Consider the following 15,897-nt stretch of genomic DNA (forward strand, 5'->3'; position numbering starts at 1 on the left):
GTGAAGGGTAACGAGCACAGGACAATGATAGTAGAGTCCCTCACCTCACACCGACAGATGATAGTGAACGAGTTAAATAAACGTCGGCATGACAAAAAAAATCATTCCTTTCGGACACGAGACGGTAACATCTTCGCGCTAAAGGGAGAGATATTTGTCCTCTGGTAAATAAGCTTTATTGTACATTTGCCGATTTCCGTAAGGCTTTCGACACAGTGTGGAGAACGGGACTTTGGCAGAAATTGAATAACAACGGAATAAGTCGTAAATGTTTTAAGGTAATTTATCACATGTATTACAATATTAAATCTTGTGTGAGCTTTCATTCAGAAACCTCGGACTTTTCCCCCTGTCTGATCGGTGTCAGGCAAGGGGAAACCATGTCCCCATTTTTGTTTTCCAATTGTGTACGCCGCCGGAGACTGTCGTATGTTGGCGTCATCTTCTCCGTCCGTCCGTACGTACGTCTATTTCTTGTGAACGCAACTCCTCCTTAACTGGCCATCAGATTTTCATGAAACTTGCTCAATGTCACTACTACAATGGGCAGATGTGCATGAAGAGGCGATTTTTCGGTTCTTTGATTTTTGTAAGATTTATGCCATTTTCAACTTTGTACCTGTAGCTTGCTCATAGTGGAGCCTTGTGAATGTAACTCCTCCTAAACTTATGATCAGATTTTCACGAAACTTGCTCAATGTCACTACTACAGTAGGTGGATGTGCTGGAAGTGGCGATTTTACGGTTTTTCTTGATCGTTATACTTTGTGGCGGCGTATATTGTGTCCAGGGCACTCTTGTTTTAAATGACCTGGAACAGTATACGTTTTCAATAGACAGTGCCCCTCTTGAAAATTTAAACGAAATCATTTTGAGTGAACTTCAGATTCACATACATTTTATTTATACTTTTGTATGCTGATGATACAGTTATTTTTTTCTGAAAATCCAGATGAAATGCCAAAATCGTTGAATAATTTAGTGCAAATTTACATAAGGTCCAGCAATAGATTTACATTTTAAGATAAGAAACCAGCTTCGTATAAGATTATAATGATATATTAATTGTTACATGTATATCATATTGTCTCAAAAACATGTCGGTAGTTGAACAGTGAAGTAAAAAATGTAAACACGACGGTTGGGGACTGTTTACTTAAACTTAATCTTCCGCTAAATAAACATTAACATTTGTTACCATATGAACAAACACCTGTTTTTAAAACAGTTATACAAACAAAACAGAAAAATAATGGAATAATTTGTCGTTGGACACAAATACGTTTTTCAAAAATCTTGAAATGGTGTGGGGCCGTTTGCATGGGTGTTATTGGGGTACAGCAATGCACTCTGGAAGTGATTACCCTGGAATACACCGTTTACTCTATTTTCCCGCCATAACACGCTCTTCTTTGGTGTTGATCATTGTCGCGAATGTGTTTGCTTCTAAGCTATTACGACAGCGTATTTGTGACAAAGATGATGCGTACCTGGAAACAAACATGGCTTCTGTTTTGATCGAAAAGTGTCTGGCTAGATAAAACGTAACCAATACAGGTAAGTTATAATTCCTGTAGTTAATACGGCGTACAAACCATTTAAGCATTTGTTCATATAAATTTCACGATGTATTGTATATCATTATGTTGCTAAAATCCATTCTAAAGTGTGTCCTAATTTTAGTTTTTTTTCCTGGCAGTGATTTTGTTCCGTTATCGAGGTGACATTTTTACGAACACACATGTTGATACTTTGTTTGGACGGTTCATAGTTAATTGGACTTGACTCAAAAACAGCCTGACTATTTTATTTGACAATATATATTAAGATATTTAAACGTATATTCTTACATCAATTGTTACATGACCTAATTAATAGTGTTAAAGAAATGAGAGTGAGTACGTGACAACTGAAAAGAGAAAAAAAATATTGTTGACAGAACGAAGTTTGGATTAAAAGACATAAAGAGATATATAGGATACAAGGTTAGGTTTTAGATTTTAGATGGTATGATTCTGAAGAAGGATATACGGAGAATTTGTGATTGTCTGTAGACATAAGTGAAAATATGTGTCGTCAGATGATATATTTTAAAATACCTAATAAAGAAAGCGACATAAAAAGACATCTTGATAATTTAACCACTATATTCCTATTTACGAAATGTCATGTTCACATTTAAAAGAAATGTTGAGTTAGGAAGAGTTGAATTTCCCTCATTTGTCACTGGTACACATGTATATTGTGTACAGACTGGCATGCACTGTCTTCAAACTATATATTTTAAGATACTTAAACATGTCAGTGACTTCAACACATGCTCTTAATATGATTATAATATATTAATGAATCAAGTTTCACTTTCATATATGAAAATATGACCTTGTTGTATGAATGGGGTCGCTGATCAGACTTCTAAGGTATTTACAGGGACCTAGAATTTGAAGGTTCATATTATATATGAGTTTATTATTGAAAATGCTATTCAGTTGTGTGTCGTTCGTACAATATTTTTAGGATTTGCAGGTGGTAGACACTGCTAGTGGATATTAACACCCCCCCCCCTTCAGGGACTTAATGGTTAGATTTTCATCCTTTTTCCCCATGCATTTGATTTCGGGAAAGCATTGTAATACTTAAAAGCTAGACTCTTCACGAAATTATAATGCTCTCTAAGAGAAATTGATATATATTATCAGCTTTAAACTAACGCTAGTGGATACTCACTGTTGTGTCTATCACCTATCTTTGTTTTGACTGGAGATAGCTGAGTTCATCATGTGACCTTTTAGAACCTCGTTTTAACCTGCCGTTTTGATATGATTTCTCACTATGTATAATCATGTAATTAGCCAAAACTTAATTTGCCAGTCATGTTTCGATTCTTACTTTGTAAAATGACTTTTTGTTTCACACTATACACATGATAGAGCAAAATGAATTAATTTGAATTAATCTGAAGATAAAATCACATGTGCAAACACATTGTTTACATTCTCTGAACAGTAATAGTGTTGGGTTGCTCCTATCTCATTTCTGCTTTTTTGTAGATAATCATTATGTTCTCGTTTGTTAGCGATTGTCATATTTTAATCTGAAACTGGTTTATTTTGGTCTGAAAAATGATATTTCAGTAAGATTGTTACAAGTCTGGTATCAGGGACAGACCTTATAATATATCAGATAAGACGTAAAAAAAAGTCTATTATGTAAACATTTGTATTAATCATTTAACATATGTCTTTAATTATTCCCCTGAATATTCAATAATGTAGATTTTTTAAAGTTCAGAATTGCTATGACATATTTCTTTTTACAATCTTTGATTACCTGAATAGCTGAGGCAAAAAAAAAAGAATACAAATTTTGAGGCATCTGTGAGTTATTCAAATATAAATGGTAAACTCCCACTTACATTGATTTTAATCACATATTTTGACCTCCGCATGTTTGTCTTCAGGAAAACATTACACTATGAGTGCAGATGTACTTGGGTACCCTGCAAGGCCATCCAGCCGTGTGGGAATGTACCAAGCAGACTCCTTCAGTAAAACCACCCATAGCTCCTCTGACAGTGGCTCTTACATCAAACGTCCAAGGTAAGTAAGCCATAGCTCCTTCGACAATGACTCACTCCTTAAACTTTCAGACAGTGACATGTTCCTCAAACAACTGAGGTATTGACAGCTATCACACCAGACATTTAAGGTAGGCAAACCATAGCTCTCCCGTCAGTAGCTCATGCATCAAATGTTCAAGAAAGCTCACCTGTATAGCTCCTTTTGTGAGTCTTACCCTTGTTAACCATAGCTCCAACAACAGTAATTCTCATATCAACATCCAAGGTAAGTTACCCATAGCTCTTCTTACAGTGGCTTTCACATCATACAAGTAAGATAAACCATAGTTCCTCCGCAAAATGTCTCTCAAATCAAACGTCTATGGTTAGTAACTCACAGCTCCAGTGATATTTGTCAGAGGCAGGGAATCTTCGCTCTTTCAACAGAGTCAGCAACATTTAAGATGAGTGTAATGTAGAAAAATTCATATCTCCACAGCAGTGACTATCACATTGCACAACCAAGATAGGTAACCCATGCTCTTTGACAGTGATTGTCACATCAAAAGTTCAGTGACCCATAGCTGTTGAGACAGTGACTTTTACATTTGAACATTCAACTATCCAAAGTCTGTAGGTATCAATAGCACTGATGACTGTGACTTACACACCAAATGTACATGGCAGGTGACCCATTAACTGTGATGACAATTGCTCTCCCACCAAACATCAGTTTCCTCCCAAAATTAGACAAAACAGGCACTGGTCTACCTTGGTCTTCAGTATCATATGTTACAATGGTGTGCATTTCCAGAGCCATCATTATTCCTGGGACTGCCTGTCTCAATCTGACATCATGTTTAATTGTATAATTTACTGTAACTCATGTAGAACTTAGCACTGACTGTGTCTGAGTAATTTTTTGCCCGTTTTTGTGGTTAGATTTCTGCTTCATTCCCTGTTGCATAAATCAAGTTTTTTTCTCACAATTTGCTCTGTTACTTTTCCTTTCCTTAGCGAATTGTTAAAGGAAAGTCTGATTTTGTGCTTGTTGATTGTTATATATCTGTCATACAAAAATACTGCTTCAGGGAATAATGCTTCCAAAAAGCACTATATTTTTTTAATGTGTATGGTACAAAACAATTTCTCACAACTGAAAAAAAATTCAAGGAAAAAAAGAGACTGTTACGAGTGACACTTTTCCTATTAAAAATAGTTTATTCAAACCAGAAATCCCTAAACAACAACATACTGTATCTGAAAATGCACTAGTTTTCCCAAGAATTGATGCATATACAGGTACACTGTCTATGTATTCTGTCCTCATTAAAACTATATGAAACAGAACTGTATAATGTTTAGTAGATATATATATAATTTATGTTTTCATGTTTTGTAAATAAAATTCCTTTGTTTTCTTAATCTAATAGGCTCTTAAGAAAATGGTTTTAGTGACATATACAGTATTTTATTTGTACAATTGAATCTAACTTTGTATTTGACATATATACTCAACGCCCAACATTAATGTAGTACTGCAGAATACATACATGTACAGTGTAGGACTATTCTTTTCAGGGGAAGTAACTCAAATAGTCTTGCAACTAACCCAATAAGTCAATATGCATGCTCCAAATTCAGTCATTTAGATCCCCTTATGTCAAAGACATCAACATTCAGAGATCTAATAATTTGTTTAGACTTTATAGCAAAGTAACATTAGACAGAAAATCTGTTGTATCTTGTAGTTACAGGGACTTGGTCAGTAAACATTGATGTACACTATATTTGTTAGCAAGCTGTGTCGAGATATTTCAAAATATGACATGTTTTAATCTGCCATTATAATATGTCAAGACAAAAGTGTTTTAGAATCAAAACATGTGAAATTAACCTCTCGAACAATCAATGTTTGTTTAAGATACATGTATTTTAATGTGTAGTGTAAAATACATGTATATTAATTTGTTAGGGGGTCACCTGCCCCAATCATGTGGGTTTTTCCCAGGTATTCCAGTTTCCTCCTACACTCAGACCCCTCCTGCACTTCCTTCCAGGCCAACTAGAGTGATTGATATAAGCTTGATGCTTAAAGTTTCTATTTATATGTGTTACAATACACAAATATATCAGAAAATGATGAAGGATCTGGTTTTTAAATGCTTTCTCCTATTTTACACTCAGATAAAGTTGAGAAAAAAATGGTTATTTGAAGATGTTTAGATATTTTGGTCACTTGAATTTCGGTTACTTTGAATTTTAACACTCATTTCCATTACACTGAAAACCATTCTTTTTAAAATCTTGCTTTTCTTTCTAAGTGGACAGACACACATGTTTTATTTTTGTTGGGAATGATCACTGCATTGAATTATGTAATATCTAACAAATTTTTCAATTAATAGTAAACTTTGTATAATCCATAGCTATACAGTTATATACAGTTTCTTAAAAAGATTGTAAGAGTTGGAAATGATTTTTTAATTTGATTTATTGCTATCACACAGTTAACACTTTCTCTTTAAGTTCTAGGTCCTTGAAATTTGATAAATTTGATTTTGATAGTAACATCTACATCAATAATTTGTGAAAATTCTCTGAAAATTATACGAAGATAAATCAGTCGAAAGGAAGACAGGACTTAATTCTAATTTTTTTCCAAAACTTCGTGCACTCTTAGTAAAATGAGTGGTTATACATGTGTAATGTTCTAGCAATAGTCAAAAAAATATGTATACAAACACAAATGAAAACTGGAAAGTTTTGAAAATTTGATGTTTTGAAAAAAAAAATTATTTGAAGGTCATTTGAAACAAATGTTATCCATTTACAATAATAACACCCCTCCTGCCTTTTCCCCCATTTTTTGTCCACCATGCACTGCCACACATGTGCGACACATTCTTGACATTGACTAACCTAGACGAGACATTGGATCCTTATAGACTGCAGTTGTGTTTTAGCATTGCATGTCCTAATTGATATCCCACAAGTATCCAATGGAGGTGAAGTTTAGAAGAAAAGGCAGGCCAGGAAAATATCTAAATATTTTGCTGACAGTGAAAGTCACTGATCAATCAACCAGTGTGTGCATAAACATTGTCATAATGTAGAATATCAACTGAACGTCATGGTGTTTGCAAAAAAAGAAATAGTAAAACAGTTGGATGTAGAATCTCATTTATGTAAATTGTCAGACTGTCATTAATTATCTTCCCTGGGGTTTTGTAATGGAAAGAAATAAATACCAATACTAGACAATTCCAAGCCCCTGCCAGTCTCTCTCAATGATACAATAATTGACAAAATGTTCACTTTCTATCCATATAAACAGTGAATAGCACATATTTTCATAGCTGACATTGCCTTGTCCTCACAAATTAATTCTGTGTCAATATGTCACCAAAAAATTGGTCTGTGACCGTTTAAAGCACTTGAATTAAATTTCGACTGACTGCTGACAGTAGAATAGAAGTTCTTATAACCCAACCAGTAAAAGATCTACTAGTTGTCTTATAATAACTTCTGTTCTATTGATATTATACCTACCCGAAGAATATGTTTCTAGATGCTGCTTACAGTACTTCAGTGCTTAAAGAAACTTGAGTCCCGTGAATTCCAATGGTTGTCCTGGAAGTTTCTGTGGTAAATGGAATACAATCACAGAGTTTTTTGAGACAGATATACTGGTCCTCTATACTAGAAACACCTGTCAGTTTAACCATTCTTAATATGGGAAATAGCTTTTGCCCATGTCACTGGCATGTATACATAAGTTTGTTTGTCATTTGTAAGCTGACTTGAGCTAAAGTGCTATTTTATGACAACTACATGATGTACAATTAAATCTTATTACCCAGATATATGTCTACTTAAATATATCATTATGCCTTATTCAAATTACGCTACAATCCTGTAAATTTACATTTTATGTACTGAGTGATTGATATATATAAGTTAATGTTTCGCAAACATTTTAGAATTTTTTTTAATCATTGTTTGAATGATATGTCTATTTGCGAATCCTATTAGAGTTATCAGTAATGTTTGTGTGAAATACCAATATAAATACTTGGTATTCAATATAAGATATTGACTGGTTCTTTTGGTGTCAACATGTGAATTTCATATTGCCATGTTTATAATGTATTTAATGATCAAACTTAATTCAGTATTGAAGTTTTGCAGAAACATTTCACTTCTACTGCTTTTGATAAAGAAGAAATGACATGACATTATATATTTGTATAAATGGAGTGACAGGCACATTTAGAAATGTTCCCAAATATTTATTGCGACTAATACTTGATTTGAACAATTTCTTTAAATCACGGCTTACTTTCAAACTATTGGCACACTTTCACTTCAAAGGCCTCGGCTGTTTATATTGAATTGATCAATAAGGGAAAGCTATTTATGTATACACCCAGCTCAGTGTCAGCACAATCACGCTATTTATACAAGGTTGATACTCTTATATGTATATTGAGCATAAATATGTAGTGTCCACCACACTGTGGGCTCCTATAACGCAGAGGAAATTTTCAAGAGCCACTCTATGGGATACCATGAAACATGTTCTACATGGTCTTAAAGAAGCAATTACATTTATGTTATTATAAATCTGCAATAAACCTCGGGAATGGGGGGATGGGGGGGTAAAAACATACTTGATTTTATACAAACGTCAGGAGGTGGGCTTATTGCTTATTGCAGGGCAATGAAATAACATTTCTTGATAATTCTAGTTTCTGTAATAAGGGAACAAACATACTTTTGACTAAAATTTAATAAGTCAGCTTATTGCTGTACAATAAGATACACAATTGTTTTGTAATTCTGTCGACTAGTGAAAGATTGGGGTGGGCTTATTACCAGGCATGGGATTGTTGCTGAAGAAATACAAAATTGTGCAGTACTGTTTAATGTATGTATATAGTTTTCTTCCCACAACGTAGATTTTTTGGGAACAGAGAAATTCACAAAGCAAAGTAATATTTGCTTGCTGTCATCATCATCACAGTGTTTATATGACCTGTCATTATATTATATTGTGTAGCTGGTCGTTATTTCCTGTGATGTCCGACTGTTAGATTATGTTATTCATACTTTGCCCTTATTTCATTGAATTTGACTTTGAATTAAGAATCTGTTGACGTGTGTGATATTTTTGTTGTTTCTGTACCTCAGCTATTTTCATGAGGTATCCAAATTTAAAATTCAACCATTAGCCAAAGTTTCATCCACTGCTGTTCATGTACTATCATATGAATTAACACTGACAGAAATTTGTTTGGATCTTCATAACTAAACAGGAAACCACTTTCACAGCAAAATATTTCCACTAAAATATTAAGCAAATTGATAAATCCTAATTATTGTGATTCTACAAACTTATCCCATGAAAGGCTATTTCAAATTTTGTGTAAACTATTGATATTTTTAGTATCGACATGTACATGTTGGATCTTTTAAGCAAAATTAATACATGTGGTAATTTAGTGAAAATTTTCAAATCAATATTAATTAAATCTTTCATATTAAGATATATATCAGGTACTGTTTTCACTATTTAGAATGTAACAGGCTAACGATACTCTGGTTTTTAAACCTGGATAAATTTAAGGTTTAAATTGAATTCAGTGCTCTATCAGATAAATTTATGACTGAGTTGATAACCACATTTTATCGAATTTAAATTTGAAAAGAGTCGCTTTAGCAAGTCTACGAGTTAAATATATACGGCACACTGAAGGGCATCAATGTTATTTATTGGAGGTGTTGAGGATGTATACTTGACTTGTGGAAGGAACTTGGACTTACTTTGTGTTCAATCTTTGTTGGAATTTTTGTTTGTTTATTTGAAAGTGATTTTCCAGTGATGTGATGTAGATAATGAAATGACTGTTTATAGAAGTGTCAGGAACTGAGCCATAGATTTCTGTGACGCTACCTTGGTACAAATATTGCAGGTGTAAGAACTGTTGGACAAGTTTGGAATTATACAAATGGGATTATAATTTCTTGCTTTAATCTTATGAAGATTTTATGTGAAATATATTAAAAATCCTCCTGGCCATTTCTGGTACATGTAAATGTAAATCTTATAGATTCAAAGCAATCTTTATAGTTTAACTTAACAAACAGATAAATAGAAAAACCCAGGTCATATTTTCTGTGTAGATGATTGTGCTTTAGATATGCATTTTTTTTACAAGAGTTTCTCAGAATTTTCATATTTGTTTGCACAGCTTTAGGAACACAGAATTCATAGATGTTCTAATAGTTTTTTCTTAGATTTTGATACTCTTTAAATATTTTTCAGTTCAACAGATTAATCATAATTTATAATCATTGTTTATTTTTGTTTCCAAGAGGACTCTGAATTGACTAATGAATACTTCATATCCAAATTTGCCCATTAAACTTGATTATTAGGGAAGTTTTGTAGCGTCTATTAAATTTCACTGACGAACTATAACTTTTAGAGTTGTGAAAATATTTTTACCAATTTATTTCCTTGATAATGAATGACAAGGTCTTGGAAACGGTCAGTCATTAAGTAAATGGCAAATAACAGGTTTTGATGTTTCATGTAAATCTGACTTAAATCAAATTACACATTATTTATAACACATACTTGAAAGTCACTGATGGATTGCCTCACAGATTTATCTCACCCATAGCAAATCATGTGTACTGTTTAAATGTTATCTGATGTGAAAAACATTGACCCATTAAACACTATCGATGTGAAAATGAGTTTGAATGAGAGCGCCAAGCAGATCCTGAGTCTCCTAAAGGGTATATTGATTGATGTGATTCATGTATTCATGAACGACATAAACAAACCCTGTTCATCTCTTATCCTTATTCATGATAGAAACTTTCATGCTTTTGTTTTATCAGCCATATTGTTTTGTGTTAATTTCAATGGATATGTACTACAGGAAACGCCGTTCAAACACTGGTTAGGATTTTTGGTCCAAGGTTGGTAATACATTTAATAGAAACAGGTGCTTAACTGTGTAAAAGTATTTACAGAAACGTGAAATTATCATCGTAATATATCATTAGTTTTGTGGAAAGATGAAGATTTGAAGTTTTCTATCAACATTTTGACAAGTTTTATGGCATTCTTCCTTTGTTTGGATTGATTGGGATTGCAGAGGACACAAAATTCTCCACCTGTTTGTATGTTGGATTTAATGTATAGTGTAGAAATTTTAACTTGACTTACACCTGTACCATGAAGTGTATACAACCGGTGATTCTCCCTTGAGAAATATACAACATCATTGACAGTAGATGCAAAACACGTAATTTCGACGTCTCACATCGATTGACTGAAATGTATCAGCTCTTTCCTTTCGGCGAGTACAGGTAATCATATAACACCATCCAAGTCATATACTGTAAAACCATAGATTTTTGTAGGGCTGAATTTCTGTGGTTTTTTAAAAACGCTTTACCTCTATTTGTTATGTCTTACACTGAATTAAAAAATCTGAAAATTCATTTTAAATGTTTGCTACATGCAAGGTAATAATTAAAAAATAAGGGTGTTTGGTGTGTACTAGTTCCCCGAAAATATAGATAACCATACAGTATTATTAACTGTTTTGTTGGTATGTATAAAATGATATTCACAATTTTCATAAATTTGACCTTTTTTTAAAGGTGAGAAGTAAGTCAGATGATTTCAGATACAGTCTAGATATTGTGTTAAAACTGTGTTAATATTACAAATGTAATATAGTACATTTGTATTACAGAAGATGTCATGTTTTCTTCATTTTGTTTGACTACAATTCATTACAAGCTGGAAATTCTATATTTACAATAATTGTTTAACTATTATAGTGTCTGCCTCAAATCTCTAAACAGGAAAGTGAATATATCCCCTAAAGTTACAATATATATGTAATCATGCCTTTATTTATGTTTTAAATCCAATGAACTGGATTTGAAATGAAATCCAAAGAGTTCCCACAATCCCGGACATGTTTATGTATAAAGTCAGCATAAGGTCATTGAGTGGTTATTTAAATAATTTGACTATTACTGCAATATATTTAAGGTAATCATTCAGTAGAAGTACAGACTAGCAATCCTATTAAAGTATTTAGTTGTGCATTGTAACAAAAGTTTGACTTGAATTAATAACCCTTTAATTCTTTACTCATGTGAATATATATATATAATATACAGAATATTTAATTTAATCTGCAAGATCTTTATTGGCAGGAACTGTAATTTTCACATTATAAAAAAAGTTGTGGAAATGACAAATGTTTAAAGTGTTAAATGTGCTAGTGAAAGGAATATGTCCGATCCTTTCTGATTAGTAAGCATTTGGATTCGTTTATACCTGCGTATTGCAGTTTTACCAATTATTATGTCAAGTCCTTTCGTTTGCATTGAGAGCTGAAATCATGACAGGAGATTCCAAGTAAGTTAGTGCACAAATAAATCTTAATATCTTTGCTTATAGAATTAAGTTCTGAAATCAGTTTGTGGAAAGATTACATGTAAGCTATGATAAAATAGTTACAGCATACACTGTAATGGTGCATGTGTGTGGGTTTAGCATACAGAATTAAAATTCATTGAAACTTTTGCCACATTTTTAACTTTCACTTTCTTTGCTGTTGCCTTTTGTCAGACAAAAAATGATAAAATATGGTTGACTTTATTAAGGATTGATATTTAAATGATTGGGAAATTTAACAATAGAGAATATTATACTACGTAAGTAAAAAATGGCTGAAAATTAATTTGCTGCTGCAGATAAAACAATTAATTCTGAGTAAATGCTGAAGCAGTTTACGATATATCAAAATTGCTGAATCAAAAGTACGAGTATTGGTGAAGAGTATAAATGTAATATTCAAAGGCATTAGTACACTATTGGAAACAAAGTCCATTGAACAAATTTTAAAATAACCATGAAAATCAAATTAACCAATGAAATTATGTTACAGAATGAAATCATATTTAAATATTTTTCATGATGCCATTAAAAAGTAGTGATGTTTTTAGGATAAACTTTCCATGTAAACTGATTCAATTCATAAACATAACTTCAAACCCTTCAAAAAAATATCATGGCCATGATTTCTCATACAAGTATAATTCCTTCCATGTTTCATGACCGTGAAAAATAAAATGGAGATGACAGTTTGTATATAACACTGTAAAACAAATGGCCATTTCTAACTTGAAGACATGGACATTTTTTATATTTCTTATGGTGGCCGTGAAATAAAAACTCTATTTTCATTATTTTTTATTTGATCTTTTGTCAGTGATCTTGAAATTCCATTTCGATGGGATGAAGATTGATCATGACATTGTCGCTATTGAATTTGGTGGCAATGAATACTTTACACATTTATTCGTGTGATTTTCATTGTCATATATTTTGTTTTTTTATGACTGATCTTTAATGGTGTTAATCCAATAGTGTTAAATACTGCACTCTGTGAGTACAACATCCTAACCTGGGGATGCTCTAATTGTTTCACATATTTATTGCCAAGTAAACAGTCAGTGTCATTTACACCTTACTTAAACTGTCCCTAGCCATGATGGTTTGTGTTTCTCAGGTGTGTGCTGACATGGTTGTGTCCTTCTCTGAATTGAATCCTCCCATATGTTGTTCAGTGAGGTAGCAACCAACTACGACAAGGAAAACCTGCCTCAAACTGATCCTGTCTAGGACAATAAATCTTGAAGAGAAATAAAAAGAGAATGTTGATAAATTTATAGGAAATATGAGTTTCTGGTAAACCCCTTTAATTTTATCTGTGAGCTATGTACATTCTATTACCTATAAACCAAGAACTGTACACAATATATAGGGCATGACACACTATGGTACAAAGCTAGCAGGCATATCCATTTTATTTTCCAGACCATAATTACTGTTACTGGTTGACAAGACCCTTATATAGGCCAAGGCAAATTTCAGTAGCCTGAATCAACTGAATAACAAGATATTGTTAAGGTGGGGCTTACACCATTCAGCATAAGAGGACTCTCTATACATAGCCAAGTGTTATATGGTACATTTAAATTGTTGTGTTCCAGAGATTCTATCAACCTTAATCATATTTTGCCTTAATGTGATCAATGTATACAAAGACTATCTGTTATCTTGTCAACAGATATAATAGATCAGTTTTAATACGCTGGTCTAAAAAATAAAATGGATCTACATGTCAGGCAGCTTCGTACCAGGATGTTCTCGGTCTAGGTACAACAGTGTTCTGTGAGGTTCTACACCAGGGACTTCAGAATCTGGTTGTTTAAAGTTGTAGAAATATGTTTAATCTTTTTATAGATTGAAATATCAATTGTTATTTTCTAAAAATTACCATATTGTTGTGATTTACTGATATTACCTGCCAAAATTTTTTAGCATAAAAATATTCCCATGCATCATATTTACTGGGTTGTATTCAAACAAATTTAGTTTAACTTTGATTTTGAAAATAAAATTCAAACTTTAAAACTTAAATGTAATTAAACTTCAGGACAAGAAACTGATATTCTTTCATTGAGCAGGTATGTGTAAGTGGTCTTTGTTATAGTTTATTTTAGGAACCAAATATCAACACTTGCTTCCTTTTTCGAGTGGATTATCTCCCTTCTTTTCACATTGTGTTATCTACACTTACTTTTACTTTCATGTTTTTATTACATTAGTTTATCAATTTTGATCTTCCACATCAGAGGCTTAAATTTAACAATTAGAGAAAGAATCTAAGGATTGGATTATTTTAAAAAAAAGATGGCTAAATGGTATTATCTCCGTTTGAGTCACATTCATAAACCCCCTGTATTAATGTCCACAATATGTTTAGTATGTAGATTTGAACACTTGCTTATTCAGAAACCTATAAGTCTAAGTCTATAAACCTCACTAATTTAGTAAGTGTATTACCCTACTCCCAGAAATAAGATGTTCATTATGGCTAGTTAAGGTTAATCTTCGCCCTGTCATCATTGATACTTACAGGATGGAAATTATTTCAAACATGAAAGGATATACATGTACAAGATATTTGGTATTTTTATCTTTATGTGATTTAGGTATAATAAAAATCTAATGATATAAAAATCATTGGTCTGGTAATAAAAAAAAATGAAAAAAAGAACTTCAAAAATATCCATAACACGAAAGTTTTCTGGTTAATGTGTATTCTTGAATTTTGACATAATTAGTAAATCATGGATTTTTGGGGCAAAATATTTGAGTTCTTGACTAGCGTTATTTATTTGGGACTCACTGAAATCTCTTTGTAACGGGACTTGTCAAAATTTTTGAAATTATGTTACATGACTTGCCAAAATCAAAAATTTCTTGAGTAAATTTTTGCCTGACAAATTTGTCACACTCACATGACAGAAAGGCATTAAAATTAACCTGAGTCATCTGTACTTAATTGATTATTTTAAATATACTAAAATTCATTAAAAATAGATCAATTTGAAAAATGGGTATCAGGTTTTGTCCATTAAATATGTGTTAGTGATCATTTTCAGAACTTAGGTAAAATACAATGGGTTTTTATTGACAAAATATCTCTTCGAATACAATTTTCATTTCATTGTGTGTAAAAGCTTACAAAACTTTAAAGCACATGTAGTATATATTTTCTTTCAGCTTGTATTAAGCTTTTTTTGAAAGACTACACCATTATACACATCAATAACCTGAAAGTCACTGTAAATATACCAGTGTAAACAATTTTTATAACAGATTCCGTACTGATTAAATGTCTGGGCCAATGACAGGCTAACATACACCAGATATCTTCTGAAACGTGATGTTTGGGCAACTACCATTATAGCTCATTTACCTAGTGCAAAATTTTTGAAAGGATTTTAAATGTGTATGTAATGGCTCGACTCAGATCGGAATTATGATGTGTTAATTGGTCGTGTTTTCAAGTAGTACTGGGAGATTTGTGTAATATTACAGTCGACAGTATGATATTGAAAAGAAAGTTTTGGTTTTGATATTTTGGTCTGTTTATTTTTACAACACGGCTGTGTCCTGTAGTTGCAGGATGTTTTATTGACATTTGGAAGGTCTTGTAATATTATGACTAATAGTTGGAGTTGGAAGCAATGTGTGAGAATATTCAAATATGTGAAGATAGGATTTACTGAAGTGCTTTCATTGGATGTATGGATGTTAAAAATGAGGGAATTATCGTCAGTTTATAAATTTAGAAATTGCATGAAGGTCAGATATAAAATCTACCACTGGCATATCAGATGAGTTTAAGAGTATTTGAGCTTGAAAAGTACTGTAGTAGTTTGTG

Source organism: Ylistrum balloti, unplaced genomic scaffold (assembly GCF_031769215.1).
Source record: "Ylistrum balloti isolate Yb309-2 unplaced genomic scaffold, AGI_CSIRO_Ybal_v1 Utg370520, whole genome shotgun sequence".
Taxonomy (NCBI): Eukaryota; Metazoa; Mollusca; class Bivalvia; order Pectinida; family Pectinidae; genus Ylistrum; species Ylistrum balloti.